Below are 7,184 nucleotides of genomic sequence, written 5' to 3'. Positions count from 1 at the left end.
GGTGCGTGTTTGTGAGCAATTGAGTCCGTGTAGGAGCCCTTTAAGAGGACACCAGGGTTCCCGGCAGCCCTCTGTCTCACCTGGATGCAATCCCTGCTAATTTTCACAGCAAAGTTGTTCTGAGGACTCCTTTTCCCTGCAGTGGTACCCCTAGATGGGAAGCCCAGTGTTGGGCTGTGATCGCTTGTTCCTCAGGAGTGACCTCCATAGTCAAGCTGTCCCTCCCAATTCTCAACTGCCACGTGTGGGCATGGGGCCATCCATTCTGCATCTGTGTGTCCCCCACCCCCGCGCCAGTGTCAAGGTGACTGCTTCTTTCCATCCAGCTGTTCTTCAGATGGTTCTCCAGGGTGATTTTTCTGTAATTTAGCTGTAATTTTGACGTGGTCATGGGAGGAGGCAAGCACAGCATTTACCTTCTCTGCCATCTGAACTAGAAGTCAGGCCCAGGAGTAAATTATTAATATTTTTCCTGTGGTGAATGCTTCAGAAATGCAAAAAGGAAGAGAGAATGGATTCAAACGGAGGATACATGTGGGACTGGTCCTCAGTGAAGAAAACATACCAGCTGGTCGGGCAGTCACTCAGCAGCTCAACGTGGGCCCTGGCCGTTAAACTCACATCCCGTGCAGGCCACGCGGGAAGTAGCTCTGGGCACCCATCAGTGAGTTGATTGTGGTTTGTTCAGTGCACCATGCTGAGAGACAGACTATACAAAGGTTAAGTTGTATTCCTTTTATTGAGATATAATTCACATTACATAAATTCACCTTTTAAAAAGTGTACAGTTTGGTAGATTTTCATATTTTCAAGTTTCACAATCTCTGTCTCAGGCCAATACACTCTGACCTCCCAGAAAGCACCCCCGTACTGATTGTCAGCTGCATTCTCTCAGCTCCTCCCCAGGGCTCAGCCCTGGCCCTGTCTGTCTCTACTACTTTACATATTCCGGACATTTCCTGTGAATACAATCACACACACATTGTGTTGCCTTTTGTGTGTGACTTCTTTCAGTAAGCAAAATGTATTCAGAGTTCATCGAAGGTGTAGCACATTTCAGTACTGCACACCTTTTTAAATTTAGAGAGAGATAGAGAAGCATTCATTTGTTGTTCCACTTAGTTGTGAGTACTTCAAACTTTTCATGGCTGAATAATATCTGCTATATGGATAGAACACACTTTGATTTTCCATTCATCGACTGGTGGACAGTGGGTTGTTTCCACTTTGGGGCTATTGTGAGTACTGCTACTGTCACACTTATGTACCAGTTTTTGTATGAATTTATATCTTTTTATTTCTCCTGGGCATCAACCTAGCAGTGGAATTTCTGGGCCATATGGTCACTCTGTGTTTAAGTTTCTAAGGTGCTGCCAAAAGACATCATTTTTCATATTTGTACCAGCAATGTATGAAGTTTCCAGTTTCTCCACACCATTGCCAACACTCGTTTACTTTTTAAAAATATATATATCCATTCCATTGCTTTTGATTTGTATTTTTCTAATAATTTTGAACTTGTCTTCATGTGCTTATTGGCAACTTTTGTCTCTTCTTTAAACAACATACAATTTTTTTTAATTTGGTTATTTGAGCCTGATCAGGTGGCGGCGCAGTAGATAGAGCATAGACCTGGGACACTGAGGACCCAGGTTCAAAACCCCAAGGCCACCGGCTGGAGCATGGGATCATAGACATGACCCCATGGTTACTGGCTTGAGCCCTAAGGTTACTGGCTTGAAGTCCAATGTTGTTGGCTTGAGCCCAAGGTCACTGGCTTGAGCAAGAGGTCACTGACTCTGCTGGAGTCCCCCAGGTAAAGGCACATATGGGAAAGTAATCAATGAACAACTAAGGTGCTGTAACTATGAGTTGATGCTTCTCATCTCTCTCCCTTCCTGTCTGTCTCTCTCTCTCAAAAAAAATGTTTATTTGACATTTCATTGTTGAGTCACCAGTGTTCTTTATATATTGTGGATGTTAGAACCTAGCAGAAATATCATTGGTAAGTATTTCTTCTATTCTATAGGTTGTATTCTATCATTCTTGATGTTTTTTGAAGCACAAAAGATTTTAATTTTGATAGTTGTATTTATTTCTTCTTTTGTTGCTTGTGCTTTGGGTATCATATTTAAGAATTCATAGGCAAATCGAAGATCATGAAGATTTATCCCCTTTTCCTTCAGAGATTTGTATAGTTTAGCTCTTACATTGAAGTCTGATTTATTATTTATTTAAAGTCTCTTTTGTCTGACACTAGTATAGCCACCCCTGCTTTCCTTTGGTTACTGTCTATATGGAATAGCTTTCCATCCCTTCACTTTCAATTTGTTTATGTCTTTGGACACAAAGAAACACCATCCCCAGCCCCCACAGCTCCAGTCAGGTTTCCCTAGTGCGGAGGGAGGGGCTCCACCCCACGCCACCCCAGCTGCCCCACCCCGCGCCACCCGGCTGCCCCACAGATCCCCAAAGATAGTGAGCCGGGACAGCCCTCAGGCACTCTCCTTGGGTTCTGTGTTTCCCCAGATGAAGAATCTGCATGAAAAGGACCAACATGCACCTGGCCTGGTAGCGCAGTTAGAGCACTGCCTGTTTTCCAACGTTGTGGGTTTGATTCCCAATCAGGGCACATACAAGAATCAACCAATGAATGCATAGATAGGTGGAACAACAAATTGATGTTTTTGTTTCTCTCTCTCTCCCATTCCTTCTCTCTAAAATCAATAAATAAAAAAGGAAAGAAAAAGACCAAGATGCAACCAGCAGGCAGAAACAATTTCCAGAACCGCTCACCTACCTCTGACAGTTCAGGCCCAGAAAATGCAAGGTCCCCGCTGCCACACAAGCGAGGGGAATCTCGGAGGCTGCCACCTCCTCCTGAGCTGGGCTTCCGAGTCACGGACAAAGACCTAGACGCAGAGAAGAAAGCAATGTTCCAACTTACCACCGCTGCTTTGCGGGGTGAGACTGCGGCCATCTCGGGGTGCCACAGAGGTAGGCAGGGCAGACCTGAGCTCTGGTCCCCAAAGCCTTCCGCCAGGGTTCCTTCCCCCACACCCGGCCTGCACAGTGCAGACAAAGGTCTAACTGCTGCCTGGCCTGCTCCTGAAACTGCTGGGGCCCCTTCCACCACTGCCCCTTCATGTGGGAGTCCTTCTGGGGGCCCCCAGTGAATGGGGGAAGGAGGCCCTTTGCAACCCAAGACATCAATCTCAGCTGCCACAGATGCCAGTTCTACTTTCCCCACTGCTCCCAGCACCTCCAGAATGGAGTCCTCAGCCTATGTCTCCTCCCAAACCCCACTGCCAACATTCCCTAGTCCCCCTACCTCTGCCAGCCTGCAAGTCCTCTGTGCAGTCAGTGCCGGCGCCTCAACCAGCACATCTGCAGGCTTGGATCCCAACGTGCCTCTGACGCTGAGGTCACCCCTGGGCACCCCCCACAGTCCCTGCTCTCAGGGGCTTCCCCTGGCTCTCGTGGGAGCGTCTTCCGTCTGACCAGGCCCTGCAGGTGCCCTCCAGGGACAGCACAGCCTGGGCACAGGGCCGGCCCACCTGCAGCGAGTCTCTGCAGCCCCACTTCAGCTTTCTGCGAACCCGGGGCCGCCACGCAGGCAGTCAGCGGGGCCCCGATGGGCAGCAGCATGGAGCCAGCACTTTTTTTAAATTGAATGTATTGGGGTGACACTGATTAATAAAATTATACAGGTTTCAGCTGCTCAATTCTACAACACATCTCTGTGCACCGTATTGTGTGTTCACACACCCCCAAGTCAAGTCTGTCCATCACCATATATCCCCCTGCACCCTCCTCCACTCCCCCTCCTGGCTGTCACTACCCTGTTAGCTGTGTCCACGAGTTCTCTCTCTTTTTCTTTTGTCCTGTGTTGCTCAATCCCTCCACCCCTCACCAGGCTGACAGCTGTGGGCGGAGGAGGGCAAACAGGCAGCTCCAGCCGCAGCCTCTGCGCCAGGCCAGCCAGCCTTGGGCAGCACCACACAGGGGACTCGTGAGGGCTCATTACCCACAACTCCCAGCTTGGGCACCCATGCCCACACATGGCCAGCCTTAGCTTCCAACCCACTATAGCTGCCTCTGACACAGCCACTGCTTCTGGCTTTGTAGCTGTCACCCACATGCCCAGCGCCGTGACCAAGGCCGGGACCAAAGGTGGGCAGCACAAGCTCTGCCCACTTCAGGCTGGGGGTTTGGGCAGCCCCTAGGGCCCCTGGGAGCAGAGCACACTGCCTGAACTCCAGCCTCATCATTCGACTGGCCTTCTCCAGTCCCTCCAACAATATTGTCAACTCCAACCACAGCTCATTGGACCAGGAATGACCACATGCCCCAGCTGACGGGACCGCTGAAGTGCAGGTATGTGTACTTTGTGGTGTGTAAGTTATATCTAACTAGAATAACCCAGGGAAAGGAATGGCGCTCAGATTTCTAGCCACTTCTGGTGGATGGTGTACCCTGCACTTCTTGCTGTTCACACTTAATAGCAATTCTGATTGGAGATAGGACTCCCCACATATAGTAACAGCTCACCGTATTGAGCACCAGCTACTATATGTGCCAGACCCCAGGGGGAGTGTCTTTCACCCATCGTTTCACTGGAGCACCACAGCAGTCCTAGAATGTTGGTGTTGTTATAATCCCCATTTTACAGGTGAGGAGACTGAAGCATGAAGAGTTCCAGTGCCTTGCACAGTCACACAGCTAATAAGTTAGGATTTGAACCCGGGCACTCTGGCTTCCAAGCTTGTGCTTACGCCACTTAGTTATGTTTTAATCTCTGCAAGAATGAAGGACACTGTCTTATGCACTGCTCTCCCCTGTCCCCAGTGCCTCGCACAGGAGCTGACCCGTAGTAGGTGCTCAGTAAATGTGTGATAAATAGATGGCTCTAGTAGGGATTCAGTAAAAGTCTTGAATGAGGACTGAAATGAAACTGTTCACCCAGTACGTGACGCACAATAAGTACTCAAAAATGTAGCAGCTACTAGCTGTTATCAGTTTCTTCCCCTGCCCCCTCTAAATTCTTATTTTATATCTTAGGGTTGAGGCACTTTTTTTATTGATTTGGGCGAGAGAGAAACATTCATTTTTTTTTTTTCACTTAGTTGTGCATTCATTGGTTGATTCCTGTATGTGCCCTGACCAGGGATCAAACCCACAACCCTGGTGTTTCAAGACAAGGTTTCAACCCCCTGAGCTAATTGGCCAAAGCCAGGGGTAGGGGCGTTTCTGAAGAGCTGCATCCTCTCTGGTCCTGGCAGCTCCCTCCCTCCTACCCCTATGCCCAGGCCACAGTGGCAGTAATAGAGTAAACGTGTGGCAGCAATCGCTATCTGGCCCCCCTCCCACACCCTCGTACCCTTTCTCCTTTTCTTCTACAGCAATAGAATTTTTAGTTAGGCACACTGCCAAAGTCTGAAGACTACATTTCCCAGTCTCTCCGGTATCTGGATGTGGCTGTGTGGTTAAGACCAGTGCGGTATATTTGTATTTTGTGCACGAATTTGCATGTTCATCTTCTACAACCTTGACTTGTCTATTGGGTCCACGTCTCCAGAAGCTATCTCCTTCCTGCTTTATACCCCAGACAGAGGATGGGGAAAATATTGTAATATTAGGCATTTGGCAACAATTTTGTGGAAGTTTCTGGCTAAATAGGTATAGTTATAAAAACTTTGTTTACTCATATGTTGAAGATTGTGCACATGGTTTTGTCGCCTACCTGTATAGTCTTTGTTACAGTGGGAGCAAGAGTTTCCAGCAACTTCCTAGAAACTAACCAATATAAGAGAGCCCCTGCCTCTTAGTCTACAGTCTCTATTTCCCATTCACTGCTTTATGGCAGATATTTTCTTCTAACGTGTCTTCCATTTCATCGAGTCTCTCAAGTTTTGTCAAAGGAGACCTATACCCATCCTCTGAATCAGTTCAGATGCTATTTTACAGTTTTAGAATTTTCAGATTGATTCTTTGCCACAATTTGATTTTCCTTTTTTTTTTAACCTTTTGGAATGAGGGAGGCCAGTTATTTTCTACTCACGTCATTGGAACCCCGGCACCTTGCCATCTCTTCAATGTTATAGACATTCTTTTCTAATATCCTATTCAACTCTCTGAGCTGTACCAGTGAGAGGTTTGATATATATTTGACATATATTACTTATTTATTAAGAATCAGGAACCTCATTTTCCTTAGATTATATATTGTATTGCTGTGTAAGCCAAATCTACGCCTGAAACACCTTGAGCCATCCCAACACCTGCTCGGTAATGTGAAATTTAGGCACTATGATACATTATAGAAATTTTAGCCTTTGGGACAATAAGGCATTTTCCTAGATATATTGAATACCCAGCTTCCTACACCTGATTTATAAAGTGCTGATAGGCTAATAAAATCAGATAGTGCCCTACTCACAATATTCCATTTATCTTAGCATAGCAATTTTTTTTCTAATGAGTAGATTACAAAGCCTAAGACCAGCATATATTTTAAAAATAACAAGACCCAAACTGATTTTAACATGCATACCTTTATTGAATTTTAAATTGGCAAATCCAGAAGCCATACAGTATTATGAATAAATGATTTTGTATTGCATCTATAGGAAACATTCAGAAAGTTTTTAATAACTACAGTGGTACCTTGAGATACAAATTTAATTCATTCTGTAACCAAGCTCATAAGTCAAGTCAACTCGTTTATCAAACTGCCGATACTGGACCCATGCACCGACGCACCAACTAGCTGCAGCTTCCCGAATCACAACTCGTATCTCGGAATTTCGCTCGGATCTCAAACAAAAATATGGACTGAGTCGCAGCCTGTATCTTTTTTTTTTTTTTTTTTTTTTCATTTTTCCGAAGCTGGAAACGGGGGAGGCAGTCAGACAGACTCCCGCATGTGCCTGACCGGGATCCACCCGGCATGCCCACCAGGGGGCAATTCTCTGCCCCTCTGGGACGTCACTCTATTGCATCCAGAGCCATTCTAGCACCTGAGGCAGAGGCCACAGAGCCATCCTCAGCGCCTGGGCCATCTTTGCTCCAATGGAGCCTCGGCTGCAGGAGGGGAAGAGAGAGACAGAGAGGAAGGAGAGGGGGAGGGGTGGAGAAGCAGATGGGCGCTTCTCCTGTGTGCCCTGGCTGGGAATCGAACCCAG

Source organism: Saccopteryx leptura, chromosome 2 (assembly GCF_036850995.1).
Source record: "Saccopteryx leptura isolate mSacLep1 chromosome 2, mSacLep1_pri_phased_curated, whole genome shotgun sequence".
Classification (NCBI taxonomy): domain Eukaryota; kingdom Metazoa; phylum Chordata; class Mammalia; order Chiroptera; family Emballonuridae; genus Saccopteryx; species Saccopteryx leptura.
This window is presented reverse-complemented; position numbering follows the sequence as displayed.